Here is a 15,059-nt window from a genome sequence, read left to right on the forward strand (position 1 = left end):
CTTTCAGCGATTCTAAGTGGAGTTCTGTTATCTAAGGACTTCGTCCAGCGTGGCTGTTCAACTAGAGCAGGGACAGAGCCACAAAGTCATCCCTTCTCATTGAAGTACAGACCTGAGACATCTGCAGTAAGAGCTGAGTTGCCTTAGGTTCCCTTTGTAGCTGAGAGTGGCAGTGCCAGAAGAGGAGTCATCAGAAAAATCTTACCTGGCTGCAGAGTCAAACAGTTCTCTTCTTTACTTTGGTGTTGACTCTTGGATTTCACAGTGCTGGTTAAGACTTGCTGAACTGGCAGTCAGGGAAAGGAGAGTTTTCTACTTTAGCTCAGGGATTTTTGTTACTGATCCACCAAATGACCTTCACTAAATTGCTTATTCACTGTAGTATTATTCCAGCCCCTATCTTTGGAACCTACAGGGCCCGGTATTCCTGGAGTATCTTTTGTAGTTTGGGACAATGTTAAAGTCTCCTTTTCCCTAACAAATCTGTAGACATTGCACATAACCTTTAAATGTGTGTATTTAGGTTAAAGCATATGGTATTTTAGTTTCAACATGAACAATTTGGGGTATTGCTAAAAGTCAAAAGAAGCCTTTTTCTTCTTTTCCCATAATCATTCTTCTTTGCATTGCTGTTAGAGCTGTTCAGCAGCTTCAGATGAATGAAGAGTGCAGCACATCGGGGGGGTGAGTGTGTTGTTGCTTGGTTCCAGTAGTGAGCAGAGCTGAGGGTGTGTATCAGAGGTTTCCTTGCACCTCACCAGAATGGTCTACAGAGGAATGGGAAACACTCACCTGATTGCTGTCTTTGGAGAAACCCATGGCAGATCCACACGGAGGCATTGCCACAGCCTTGCTGCAGCGTGAGTAATGTGAGGGTGCTGAAGTGAAAACTGTTCTGACAGCACCTAGGGAGCAAGGGAAATGTGTGGGAAGGTACTGGAAAAAGATTATAATGGAGTAGTATGTGTGTTAATTTCTAGCCAAAACTGAGTGAAGGTAGGAGAGCATGAACAGAGATGTCCTTGGCCTGTAATTCTGTGTATAAGGGAAGTTCTCACTTCTATGAACAGTTCTAGTGGGGACTTAGTCTCATGGAAGTCACTGCCTGGTGTACCCAGTGTGAGCCACTTACGCTGCGAGAGGGCACAGCCAGCACTCCCAAGAACTGGGATGCTCTCGTCTTTAACACCACTGCTGGCTGAAGGAATTGCTGCCTCCTCACAAAGCTGTAGGTGAGGTGGTTGGCTGATGTGCTGGGATGTTCTCATCCCCAGCCTGAAGTCTTCCATCTAGGGTTAAGGAGAAACTTGGTTTTGCAACTCAGTCTCATGTCCAAACTATACCTGTGACTGCACTGTGATACAGCACATAGAGGTATGCTATGGGAGGTAGGGGGGGTGTTGTACTCATGGACCTCCAGACACGCTTCAGCCATGGGATCAGATGGTTGTGAATGTGAGTAGATGATAGCTAATATGCTTGGACTCCCATTTCCTCAAGTGCTGCTCTTTCTCTTGAAAGTATCTGCACCTTTTGGGTTAATTTTCGTGCCTATCCTCACAACAAGGGTTGTCTCAAACTTCATTACTGATAGCCACAAGGGATTAAAAAAGTGACTCGCTGTCTTGGGTGCAGGACATGAGTGCCTTTAGTGTGGGTGCTGGTTGCTGACAGCTACAGGTTGATGTGCAGAGGAGCTATTAACCGGCAGACAGTTCTATGGGACGTAGGAGTGGTGGTTGTGTGCTGCTGCTGCTGGAGATACACCAAGAGCAAGGAAACTGGCAGCAATGGGGAGCACCTACACCAAAGGGCTTAGCAGCCTGTCTGGATCTGCGCTTGCCTGCAGTGGGTGGCTGGCCAGGCTGCTTGGCTCTGCAGCAGGGGCACAGCATTCGCTTGTCCAGGCCCAGCAGAGGCAGAACAGAATGAAGGGAGTAGTTGTGTTGTCAGCCAGAGATGGATTTATCCAGAGTCCCCTCTGTCTTTCCCAGGTCCAGCTGGATAGATGTTTCCAAACACCATTTAACAGCTAGTGTCTATAGGGACCGGCAATAGAGTTAATGCTCTTATTCTGCCTTTCTCTCCTGCATGTGGGGAGGTCCTGCTTGGACCTTCTGCTGTCCTTGCAGTGGGGCTGGGGCCAGCCCTGCTTTTTCTTGCTAGCTGGAGGTGAAGGCTTCTCTTGGATCCCTGTAGGAGCAGGGATCTGCAGTGCTGTCCCCAGCGGGGAGGCCCCAACTTGAGCCCTGAGCACTGTGCAGAGCCTGGCAAGGGGAAAGGGACATCAAAACAGGCCTTGGCTCTTCTCCCTCCGCAGGCGGAGCAGCTGAGGGGCTGCCAAGGGCTGTGCGGCAGCGAGAAGAAAGGCAGCATTCATGGGAGCTGCGTGGCTCTGAGCGCCTGGGCTGGGAGCCAGGCACATCAGCATCTGATGGACCAGCTCAAAGTGCTTCTCACTCCTTGCCTTCTCCAGCTGAGCCCAGGGCTTCTCCACATGAGCCCTACTAAGGGGTCCCGGTGTAGTGAGGTCTCTCCTGCCCCACTGCCCTGCCTTCTCTATGCTGGGCACTCACCTGTGTGGGGCATTGCTCTTTCCCCAGGAGCCTGGTGCCTGCACTGCTGCCCTGGACCCTGAGGGAGCTGCCTGGGGTCCCTCCTACCTGCCTGCCTGTGTCCCCCAGCCTCAGTCAGTTTGTATGAGCAGCCCTGGGGGGACCTGAGTTAGTCCCTTGCCCAGTTGTGCACTGGCTGTGCTGAAGCTGCATGGATGGTTCCCAGCAAGAAGTGCAGGGCTGGAGCCATGGGGGCAATCTGTAGGGGCTGGAGTGGCCTTATCTCTCACAGCACATCCTCACCCCTTCTCCAGGCAGGCTGGAGAACCTCACTCCTTCCAAGAGCTGATGCAGCCTTACTGGGGAGGTGCCTGGTACCTGCTGGGGGAGGCTTTCCCCTTCCCATCAAATGGATGGATGCCTGGCTGCAGCTGGGCCCTGCCAGGTGCCTTGAAGGTATTTTGGCCTCGCCCCTCTGCCAGCATGACCTGTCTGCAGCCCTAAAGCAGGTGAGATTGCTCGGGGCTCTGCTCCCTGGGAAGAGCTTTGTGCAGGCTCTAGGAGCTGCCAGGGGTCATAGAATCCAGGTCTGTGTCTGGAGCCTGTCCCTCTGAGAGGTGACACTGAGTCATTGTGGTCTTGGCCCTTGGTTGCCAGCCCAGGAGAGGTTTGGCAGTGCTGGAGGTGTTGCCCTGCTGGCCTAGGCTCTGACAAAAGTGCAGCACTGGGTAGGGGTGAGTAGGTGGCACTTCAGGTTTTGGGTCAAGGATGCTTGTGACATCCTGGGGACACCAGCAGGGCTGGGATGGAATTCCTGTGGGTTGGCTGAGGGCTGGAGCACAAGGTGAGCCCTCTTTTACAGTCCCTGCAGCCACTCACAAACCAAGAGCCCATGTGGATGCTAATGTGCTCCATGCACCCACCACAGTCATGCACAGCATCAGCAAATGCACAGGGTGCTTCAGGTCTAGTGGATGAAAGCATGTGAAATACATCGTGAAGGCAAATAAGTAGAGGCTCATGCACTCAAGAGGGCTGTGGGATGCTCAGCAGGGCAGTTAAGATCTTGTGCCCTGTGTGCTGTTGCTTTGGGAGGAAGATGGACAGGTATTTTACCGACCAGCTCTGAAGCAAGTAGAGATGGCTGCAGAGGGGTGGTGCAGCTGCTGGTGGGATAGATCCTGCAGAAGCCTCTTGCCAAGGCAGTGCTGCACTGCCTGCATTTACCCTGCCACGGTGTGCCCTGCCCCAAACATGGGCTCCTCCTGGGTAGCAGCTCTCCTGGGAATACCAGGATGGTGGGGGCCCAGCCTGGTGAACCTGCCCCCATCTGTCAGACAGCTCTGACAAGGCTGTGCCTGCCTTCCCCAAGCAGCCCTCCCTCCTGCCCTGACCCTCTAGCATCCACAGGGCATGGGCTCTGCCTGCTGGCCATGTGTAGGAGCCAGTCCCTTCTTTGGGCCGTATTCATGCTCTCATGCTGTAAGCCATTCCTACAAGACCTGGCTTATGCCTCTGGCCTCCTCCAGCAACATCTTTTCCCACTCAGTCGGGTTAGTGGGTGGATGATTGCCCGAGGATCAGCGTCAGCAGCCGTGCTCACTGTCAGGCCTTGTGGATTTGGATGGTGCAGGGATGGGAAGGAAGAAGCTGACAGCTTTTCCCTTTGCCAGTGTGTTTTAGGGCACAAGACCAGCCCTCTTCCCGAACAGGCTGCAAACTCAGCTGTGCTCTTCTGCTTCTCTGGCTTTTCCCATGTGCTGAGGGCTGAGCCCACTCTCCTGCTGTGGTTGCTCCACTGATGTGCCCTCCAGCTCCCTGTCTTGCTGTGCTTGCACCCACACTGCTGTCAGCTTGGCTGGCTGGAAGCGCTTTCAACTAGTGTTGAACAACAGGGTGTCTGGGCAGCACCCATCCTATCATTGTTAGGGGCTCATGGCACTGGGCTACGAAACCCCCTGTTCCCATGCTGCTCAGTCCCGTACACCCAGCAGGCATGGTGCCACTGGAGCTGCCTGTCTCCCCTGGCTGGAACAGCCCCAGCAGTGATACTGTGCCTCGCTGGGATGCTCTGTGCCATGCTCTCTCCCTGGCACACCTCCACTATGGGAATTGCCAAGGCACAGCACGGGATCCCAAAACCCTGTGCCAGCACAGGGCAGAGGAGCTGGCAGTTCCTCGGGTGCTCTGGCAGGGACCAGACATTCCCATGCTCACCATGGAGGCTGTAACACCACCACCACCACCATCAGCCCACTCACGGGGTATTTTTAGGCCTGGCTGTGCAGATGAGGGAGAGCTGACAGCTCACTCCGCATCCAGACCACGAGGTGCCTCTCCCAGCTGCCTGGTGCAACGGGAGGAGCGCAGGCCTCTGGCAAGGCTGCTCAAGGCTGCAGTGTGCTGGGGGCTGGAGACAACCATCCCCCAGGAAAGGCAGCTCTGCTCATGCGCTGTGGCTGTGGGCTTGCTGCGAGCAAGCTCCTGGTGCTCCATCCTTCTCCCTCTGGACTCGCACAGCTCCAGTGTTCTTGAGAGAGCAGGTCAATGAAAGCACCGATTTCACTGGTTCTTGAGCTCGAGGGTGTTTCCTGGCTTGTGAAGGAAAAGGAGGGAAGTATCTCAGCAGACAATGCTGTAGGACTCAAGTGTGCACAGCAACAGGCTTGCACATGGTCACCTACTGTCAAAGAAATGGGGAAGCCCTTCAGCTGAAGAGCTTTTCTGTGAGGCCTGAGGCTCAGGAAAGCATTATGGAGGAAAAGATCAAAAATCCCACTTTGAGTCAGGGCCCAGGGTGGGGATGCAGCTGGCAGTGACTCTGGGGTGTGATACTGAAGCTGTCCCCCTTGGCCAGGCTTGACTGTAGCTGGTCCCCCAGTACTGCTGAGGATGCTGATGAGGTGGGGGTCTGACTGAAGCAGATGTCTGATGCTCTGGGCACACAGAGCGATGCATCACTGCTGGGAGTGCCAAGCCATGGTTGTGTCCTGGGTGCTGGTGGAGGGTGGAATAGCCCAATGCTCCCAGCAGTGCCAGGGTTTATGGCTGGGTCATATGGGGAGCTGGGGCAGGCTGCTCTGCCCAGCTTTGTGCCAGGGCTCACACGTCAATCCAGATGGGCTGTAGGTGCTGGACTCTGAACACAAGGATCTGCCTGTGTGTCTTCGTGAATCAACGGTGCTGATTTCTCCCATTCACCAGGAACCGGTCTGTCAGGCAGAATGTCATTGGCACCAACCTCTCTCTGTGGTTAGCTTCCCCCAGCCCTGCATTGGAACCACCAGTCCTGCTGCAGGTACGAACCTCCCTCAACTGGGTGCTGAGCCCTGAGAGCTCCAGCCCTGAGCAGCTGCATCTGCCCGTCCCTGTGGACCTGCTGGCTTCCCCAGTGTACCAGTGCCTCAGGTAATGGCTACAGGATGTTCATACTCCCTCTGCCATGGCACAGGGGGCTAGTTCCTGGGGGAGCAGGGTGGGAAGCTTTGCTGGGGAGGCTGAGCTCTGTCCTTGCCTTCTTGCTGCCTGACTGTGTGGGCTACAGTGTGTGGGGAATGAGGGACCTGCTGGCCTGGATGGTCTCCTGTGGCTGCTGGGACAGAGGCAGAGTCCTCCATGCCTGGCACCTCTGTACACAAGCTTTTTGGGACCCCTCTTGCTACAAGACGTCCCCCTCGTCCTGTTCTGTTGTACCGGTCACGGTGGGATTGTGTGGATGCTGGTGATGTACCCGGTGAGGTTTGCTGTGCTGCAGCAGCTCCCCCTCTGCCTGTGTCCCCTGCGTGTGGCTGGCAGCTGCCTCCTCATGGCTGCTGTTAGCCCATGTCCTGCCAGCAAACGCAGCACCCAGAGGCACTTCCTCCTGGTTGCACTAACTCCTTGTTACACAAAGCGGCTGCAAGAGCACACAGGTTGCCACAAGTGCTGAATCTTCATAACACGGGGTGTTCATGCCCTGCAGCAAAGCCTGAAACCTTGGCTACATCCTGCAGCACAGGGGTCAGTGTGGTGCAAACCCATAACCAGCTCCACCAGCCCTGCTCTGCCCCATGCTGTGTGGCTCCTCTCCTTCCTTTTCCTTCTCTTCCTTTTCTTTCTCTTCCTTCTCTTCCTTTTCCTTCTTTTCCTTTCCTTGGGAGCAGATAAACCTCAGCACCCAGATGTGGGACAGGCACCAGGACATGGTGGGGCTGCTTCAGCTGGGCCCCTCACAGGCCAGCACCCCATGCCAGGCAGCTCTTCTCTCTTCTATGGGTGAAGCACCTGCACTGGCAGTTCCAGCACCTTTATCCCACCGCCTTCCTGGGGACTGGCAGGACTTGTGCAAAGTCATGGAGTTGTCTGGTGCTTTCTGTTTCCTCCCACTGACTCTCCTCACCCCAGCGCCTCACTACCTCCCCTCTCCTTGGTCCCTTTCCTGAGCATCATGCTTGACCTGATCTTGGTTGAGCAGGCAGTAGGATGCTGCAATGAGCATCTTCCCCTCGGGCACATGGCCCTGCACCCTAGGAGGTTTTGATGTCCCCGGTGCATCACGGAGAGTTTCAAGAAGAAGAACTCACAACGGAGGGGATGCAGCCTGTGGCTCTGCAGACAAAACGACCATCTGCAGTACAACCAGCACAGGTCACATTGCAAAACCGATGCTTTTTATAACAACTAATGTTGTTATAAAACAGAAATGGGGCTAGCAAAGGTGACGTGAAATGACTTACTCCAAACAAATGTGCTCATACCCATGCTGTCAGTTCTGCCCCAGGCTGGCAAAGAAAATAGCACACGGCCACTCTTTGTGTCTGAAATCATGACAAGGGACATCATGAAACCTCAAACAGGGCACAGGTTGGCTGGCACAGGAGTGCAGCTCACCAGGGACAGGCACTGGCGCACAGCCATTTCCTGGGGACAAGAGATCAGAGTGATGCAAATGGAGGAGGTTTGTAAATGGGACTGAACCAGCAGAGCTGTGGGTTACTGTGCTTGCAGTGTGGGTTTTGGCACCAGTTTGCTTGGCACATCTGGGAGAGACCAGTTCAAGCAACAGAGCTGGCTGCTGCATTGCATGAAGATTGCTGATGTGTTACTCGCGTTCAGAGGCTTCAGTTCACCAGGGAGAGGTGGAGATCAGGTTGAAAAGGCTGAAAAGAGGAACCTGTGGCCATGTGGCTAAATCACTACAATGGCACAGATAAAGGTGTACAAGGGCTTGCCTGCTGCAGGCTGGAGTGTGGCATTCCCTGGGCAAAAGGCTGGCAACGTGCACTGCTACAGGCAGACAGCATGCCTGTGCCAAGAGTAATGTAATGCCAGGGAGCCAGGTCAGGCTATTGTACCTGTAGGGGTGGCCGTCCCCACTGCAGAGCAGCTCACAAATAGGATTAGACGGTCTCAACTTCTAATTTACTTTGTTATATCTGTGGCTCAGGCATGAAGAAGAGCTGCTGCGTGGTCAAACTTCTTGTTTCCCTCTGAGCAATGATTCCATCCCTCAGAATCATAGAATCATAGAATAGTTAGGGTTGGAAAGGACCTTAAGATCATCAAGTTCCAACCCCCCTGCCATGGGCAGGGACACCTCACACTAAACCATATCACCCAAGGCTTCGTCCAGCCTGGTCTTGAAGGCTGCCAGGGATGGAGCATTCACAGCCTCCCTGGGCAAACTTCATTTGTCCTTGGACAGCAAGCTGAGAGCATGGCAGCAACAGATTACAATCTCCTGCGCTCATTTGTTATGAAACTTGGTTGATCAGGCTACAGAAGAAAGCTCTCACTCTGGAGTGACTTTAATTCTCCACATGCATGAGCCAGAAGAGCAGGTGAAGAGACTGTCCTGAGGCTGAGTCCTTCCACACCTCTCCACTGCCTTCTCCAGCATGTAGGAATCAGTCCTGGTCTGGAATGCCATCCAGAGGGACCTCGACACGCTTGTGAGGTGGGCTGATGCCAACCTTATGCAGTTTAACCACGACAAGTGCAAGGTCCTACACCTGGGTCGGAGCAATCCCAGGCACAGCTACAGGTTGGGCAGAGAAGAGATTCAGAGCAGCCCTGCAGAGGACTTGGGGGTGCTGGTTGATGAGAAGATGAACATGAGCAGCGTGTGCTCAAAGCCCAGAAAGCCAACTGTATCCTGGGCTGCATCAAAAGGAGCGTGACCAGCAGGTTGAAGGAGGTGATCCTGCCCCTCTGCTCTGCTCTCGTGAGACCTCACCTGGAGTATTGTGTGCAGGTCTGGTGTCCTCAACATAAAAAGGACATGGAACTGTTGGAACAAGTCCAGAGGAGGGCGAGGATGATCAGGGGACTGATCTGGTTTAGTGTGAGCTGTCCCTGCCCATGGCAGGGGGGTTGGAATTAGATGATCTTAAGGTCCTTTCCAACCCTAACTATTCTATGATTCTATGATTCTGAGGGATGGAATCATTGCTCAGAGGGAAACAAGAAGTTTGACCACGCAGCAGCTCTTCTTCATGCCTGAGCCACAGATATAACAAAGTAAATTAGAAGTTGAGACCATCTAATCCTATCTGTGAGCTGCTCTGCAGTGGGGACGGCCACCCCTACAGCCTTCAGCCACTGTGCTGCAAAGGAATGTGCTTAATTCCGAGCTTGAGTTTCTTCATCTCCAATTCCTCACCTTTGCACCCCTCACTTTTCTCTGCTGGGCCGACACACTGCCCATAGCAGTGCTCTATTCCCCCATCCGCAAGGAGACCTTCCCCTGCGGCACTCCTCACACCTTGCACAGCTTTATTTGCTGCATTTCCCAGCCTTAGCTCCCTTTTCATGATGGTGTGGCTGCTCCTCGGGATTTCTGCATCCTTTCTGCAGTCTGGAGGGCTGGACCAGGCACCAAGCTGACTTTGCCAGAGCTGTAGAGGTACAAGCACTGCTGTGTGTCTGCTCGGAAGTCACATCCACGTGCTGCTGGCTCGCAGCTCCCCGTGCCGAGGTGCTGCAGTGCAGGCTCATAGCAGCAGATGTGTGTGGGGCCAGCTCTCTTTGGCTTTTTCCTATTAACACTTATTCCCTGCTTTCCGGGATGCCCTCCACCCTGCGGTACAGCCTGTCCTCTTGTGTTCCCAACAACCTTCCTCTGCAGCCCGTGACTGTGCTGTGGGTTATGATTGTTTTATCAGGCTGTTCAGCGTGTGCTGTAGCAGCAAGCAGCCTGTTCGGTATTTTGTCAGCCACAAATGTAAGCCTTCATCTTGCCATCTAGACAGTTGGTTTTTAACTGGACCAGGAAATGGTCACTGGGGGTCTGGGTACGCTTCCTGTTGTTGGTGTCTCTCCATTAAGACTTGGCTCCCTGACAGATCTCAAAACATAGCTGTTAATACACAGTTGTTAAGCTATCATGAGTCTCATTAATTCTTTATAATAAACTCCTGTGTCATTGTTGATGACGGTGGAGCAGGCAAAGCGTGCTCTATGGATGCTCCTGCTCTCCCATCGCCTACACCTTTCCTTTTGCCCATGGAGGAGTTTCTCTGCAAGGTCTGTGCTATGTAACACAGCACTCAGGATGCCATTAGCTGTGCTTTTACCACCCCAGTCTGGGTCCCTTTGCTGTTCCTCTGCTCATTTATTTGGCTGAGTTATGCTGCCTCCCGCCAGCTAAGAGTCTGTTAAACATTAATATGTTTAGGAGAGCCCATGGTTATGTCATCAAAATGTTGTTTGTGAGTTACTTGGGCCTGTGGCATGAACCTGGCTGGTCTGTGGAGCCGCAGCCTCTCCTTGTGTTGCTGCTGCTGTGCCAAATTCGCTCCCCTTTGTGACAGTGAGATGGTGTCACTCCTGCCATTCCATTCGAGAAGAGGCAGCGGCTGGTACCTGCCTGCCTCTTTCAGCTGTTTTACAGCACAAGAAGAGACAGGGCAATGCCTGGCTGGAGGGCTTGGGGTGAGCCTGTCAGGGTTCATGGCCATCACAGCCCTCACCATCGCTGAAATTCAGGTTTATTCAGTGATTGCCTGAGAAACCCAGTGGCAGTGATCCAGTTGTGTGCTCTTGGCTCTGGAAAGGCAGTGTGGGCACAGCTGGAGCTGGGCTCCTTCCAGGATCCCTGAGCACCAGCATGAGGAAGAGCACTGTGATATCCGGTGGCTGGGAAAGATTCCCTGTTTCACTCCCGGGTCTCAGGTAGGCTTTGCTGACAGGACTGCTGGGGAGGAAGAAAACTCTTTGAATGACAAATATACAAGGACTGTTTGAGCTGGGTTCTTAAAGGGGCAAAACTAAAGGTGGAAACTCCACCCAGGTCATTATTTCTGAGAGGCTGTTTTCATGGTGTGCAGCCCAGACACCAAGCAGTGCACCCGATCCCTCAGTGATTGCTGTCACTGAGAGCAGCTTGGGTGAAATGCTAAGAGGCACTGCAAAATACTTCCCTGGCATCACACTGAAAGTAGCCTGGCTGCCAGCAGGCACTGCTTGGTCCTGTGCTCTCCCCTATTGCACAGCAACCTACTGAGAGCTGGGATGTCTGTTCCTGGGGAGCAGATGAGGCTCAGCAAACCTTGCTTCTGCCTGTGAGGCTCAGCTCTCTAAGCCCCTCAATGTGGCACCCATGTCCCCTGTGATGGGGTCTGTGTCCAGCTATGGATGGGTGACCTGAGCCTGCAGCACCTGGGAAGCGGAGGTGCTGACTCTGGGTAAAACAGCCACTGGCCAGAGGGAAATCCCACAGGACTCTGCCTGCAGACTGTTCAGGGATGCTGCTGGAGAGGCAGCCACGACATCCACAATCCCAGGACAGGGAGCAGGCAAGGGAGGTGTCTGTGATCACTCCTCCCTTGGTAAAGTGTCCCCCACCACCCAGCTCCATGCATTAGTGTTCTGGATGTGCAGCTGAGGCACACACAGAGCCCAGGTGCCTCTAACCTGCCAGTGGCAGGTCTGGAAAAGATCTGGGACAATCTTGCCTGAATGCTTAATCTGATGCTATGGCAGAGAGGACCAACACAGCCTTTTGAGACAGTGAATGGGGTAAAAAGAGATTTAATCCCTGTGCCAAAGCATTAGGGAGGCTTGTTGTGGGGTTCTATGTCTTGAAAAGGATTCAGGATAATCAGAGAGGCTGTGTAGAGAAGAAATGCAAAAAATGGCTTGAGGGTGGGAGGAAAAGCCTGGCAGTAAGAGAATTAAGCAACTCAGTATATTTAGCTTATCGGAAAGATGGATGAGAGGGGGTTTGCTTGCAGCATATGTGTAGTGTCACAAAGAGAAAATGCCAGGCTCTGAAAGGCTCTTTAATCAAGCAGAAGGCAGAACAAAATGGTATGTCTGCAAGCTGAAGCCAGACGCAGGGATGTGGGCTGCTCTTCTGAACGTGAGGGTGAGGGACTCTGGAAACAGACCCAGGGAGGTGGGAGTCTCCGTTTGTCTTCAAATCAAGCCTACCTCCTTTCTTGGAAAACACACGTGAACCAAGCATAGCGTATTGGAATTAATGCAGGGAGGTGAACTGCCGAGTGATGTGCTGGCCAGCTGCTCGCACAGCCGCGTGTCAGACAGGGCTGCTGGATCCTTTCATCTAAGGAGGACCTTGGGAAGCCTGGTCCAGGTGGGCAGAGGGCTCAGGGAGCTGTTCAGGCAGGCTCTGGGTTTGCCTGCACCCGCAGCGGTAAGTGTGGCTCTTTGCTGCTGAAAACATCTGGAGGGTGGCAGAATTCTTCAGCCAAGTTCAGCTTGGTTTAGCTTGGTTTGTGTGAGCTTGTCGATGATGCTGTTTAATGTTTCTGTTCTTAGAGTAGCCAGAGCACCAGAAATGTAAAGGTCTCTCCACAGACTGGTCACACTCAGAGCCTGTGTTTAGGAATAATATGTAATGAGTGTGCAATGGAACAAGTTTGTCCAGAGTTGTGTTCCCAGACTGCATTCCCTGAGCCTGTGCATCAGCAGAGGTAACCTCTATCTAGCCATTACTGGAAAGAGGTCTTTGCTGTGGTATTCAGTGGTATTTAATGAATAATAAGACATTGCATTAATTAGTATTAGGTCTGATTTGGTGACGTGTAATTTGGGGGGAAGGATTACAGAGTAAGTATTTGAATGAGAATTTTTATAGGACAGAGTCAAAATGAGATTAGCAGTGTCACTACGCAGGGAGCCCAGGGGCTGACGTGTGTGTGTTTAGCAACTGATGCAGATAGAGCACAACTTTATTTAGTGGTGGGAAAAGAACGTGTAGCTGTTATTTACCTTTATGTGTCACCCTGTATAATGTGCGCCTCAGTCACCATGAAAGAGAAAAGCAAACAGGCACCATTTCAGCAGAAACGCCCTGTGGTGCTCAGCACCACATGTGACGTACGTGTGCAGAGGGATTTCAGCATGCCACAGGTGGGATCCTTCTATAGGAATGGAAGGAGGAAGTTTGTCTCCCTGATGTGCCCAAGCCCCACTGAGGACACGAGGAGCAGAACCAGTGCCTGGTCCCTGGCACAGCCTTGACCCAGGCGTGCTCTCCATGCAGAGGGCACCAGGTTATGTCTAGTCCAACGTGAGTGCCCCAAGCAGCACATGGGTTTGATGCAGTGACATGTGGTGTAGGACCCCTCACTGTCTGCTCCAGATAGCAACCGGTCCTCACTGTCCTGTGTTACCTGCTAATATAGCCACCAGCCATGCCCTCTGCCCAAGCCTTTATTTTCCCCAGCTCGTGACCATCATTGCTGTGGAAAAGCTCTGCAGACAAGTGAGGACCCACAGACTCAGTGGGTTGGCCACAAGTGGGTTTTATGAACCAGGATGGAATGCAGGTCTTGCCCTTTCATTCGGTCAGCTTGGCTTTGAAAAGCTCCAGAGCATTCTGGAAAGCGGTACAGCAATATGATAGGATTTAATCAGACTTAATTATTCCCCTGCTGTCGATCTCCTAGCAACATCCAGCTTGACATCTGCCTGCGAATGAAACATGTAAGCTAAGTAGGAACATGTTCAGACTGAAGTCCTGCTACTTGAACCAAATCACTCCACTAATCATTGCCTTAATTCATTTCGTGGCTGTTAGACAGCTGCCGGGAGCTGGTACCTGATTTCCATGGATGTGCTGCACTTGCCTCCTGATCTTTTTCCAGGCTGAAAAAAGCGTGACTTCATCCTGGGCTCTTTCCAGCACACCGACACCTGATAACAGGGGGTAGAGTTTCTCGAATGACAAACATGGGCTCAGGAGCAAGCCCCAGCCTTGTCATTATCTGTCTTGGTGCTGTAGGTCCCCGCTTATCATCCAAATCAGATCACCCGCTGTGCCTGCAGAGTGCAGGGTGTAAACTCTGAGTGCACAAGCAGTAGAGTCGGGGTGGTTTAGGTGAGGCTTGAGGATGGTCAGAGCAGATGTGGTGCAGCAGCGGCAGGCATTGCAGGCAGCTCCATGTTGCTTGGACATGGTGGGGGTCAGGACAAGGAGAAGAGACCTGGCTGACACAGATGGAGGGATGAAGAGGTGAAGAGAGGTGCTGGCATAAAGCGTTTGTAAAGCAAAGCTGGGCTCCAGCAAGATACAATGCAGTACAGGGGTCAGTGGGGTTATTGGAGAGAATAAGCCTGTTGTCTGAGCCAGGGCTGGCAGAGGAGGCTGCACGGCCTGGCGTTGGCTTCTGTGAAGCTGTGAAGCCGGGGATAAGGATGCTGCCTTGGCTGTGTGAGAGCAACCAGCATCCTAAGAGAGTCAGCACTGGGGAGCTGGGGGTTGATGTGAGCAGCAGTGTGGGGAGCAGACCTGCTGATAGATGTGCCCCTTCTCCATGTACTTCCTCAAGGGGGATATGGGTACCAGTGGTCCCTGTTGGCATGAGTCTGCTGGTCCCCTGTGCTGTATCTAGAAGTCATTTGCATCCAAAAAACCATAATAGGACATTAGTGCAACACATGTCTCTGTGGAGGATTGTGGCAGGTCTGTGAGCCTGGCTGTGTGGGTGCCACACTTGCAGTCAGCTCACACTGACTTCACTCATGGTGAGCACAAAGGGAGCTTCTGGCTGTGAAAGTGGGACTGGGGGAGTCCCCGGCTGCTCTCCCTGTGACCTGCGTGGACTCTGCCTCTCTCGCCAAGTGCTGGGGAGCAGAGTCAGACAGTGCTCATTTGGCTGTGTGCCCTCCAAGGCAATGTCTGCCGGTCAGCATCAGCACCTGGGCTTGCCTGCAAGTGGGAACTGCCACCACACTGGACATCATCCTACTTGGTTTCCCTTAAACTCATGTGGCTTTTTGTTTTGCTTGTTATCAGTGTCTCATGGAGGATGAAAACAGCAAACCAAAACCATTGGGCTGCTTTGCTGTCCTGATGATGCAGGTTTACTCCTTATGGTCTCTTTCCTTCCAGATGACTCCCCCACCACCCCCCCATGCCTGATAATTCTCTGCTTTATCATTCCCTCCCTGTGTTGCCTTGTACTTGTGTTTCTCACTGGTCCTGTGCCTAATGAGTATTAAGGCTACCCAGCAAAGCTGTGGGGCCAACAGGAAGGAGGGCAATGCTATAGGAAGGAT

At 53.0% G+C, this 15,059-nt stretch overlaps 1 long non-coding RNA gene across 1 annotated transcript; it reads left to right on the plus strand.

The window, feature by feature from the left end:
- The first annotated feature begins 5,504 nt into the window (after positions 1–5,504).
- Positions 5,505–13,203, plus strand: LOC134162940 (uncharacterized). The gene is made up of 3 exons (XR_009964495.1): positions 5,505–5,963; positions 7,391–7,491; positions 12,315–13,203. It is a non-coding gene; the product is annotated as an uncharacterized LOC134162940 (long non-coding RNA).
- Positions 13,204–15,059: the final 1,856 nt, after the last annotated feature.

The sequence above is a fragment of the Pezoporus occidentalis genome, unplaced genomic scaffold (genome assembly GCF_034315485.1).
Source record: "Pezoporus occidentalis ecotype Australia unplaced genomic scaffold, CSIRO_AGI_Poc_V1 ctg194, whole genome shotgun sequence".
Lineage (NCBI taxonomy): Eukaryota > Metazoa > Chordata > Aves > Psittaciformes > Psittacidae > Pezoporus > Pezoporus occidentalis.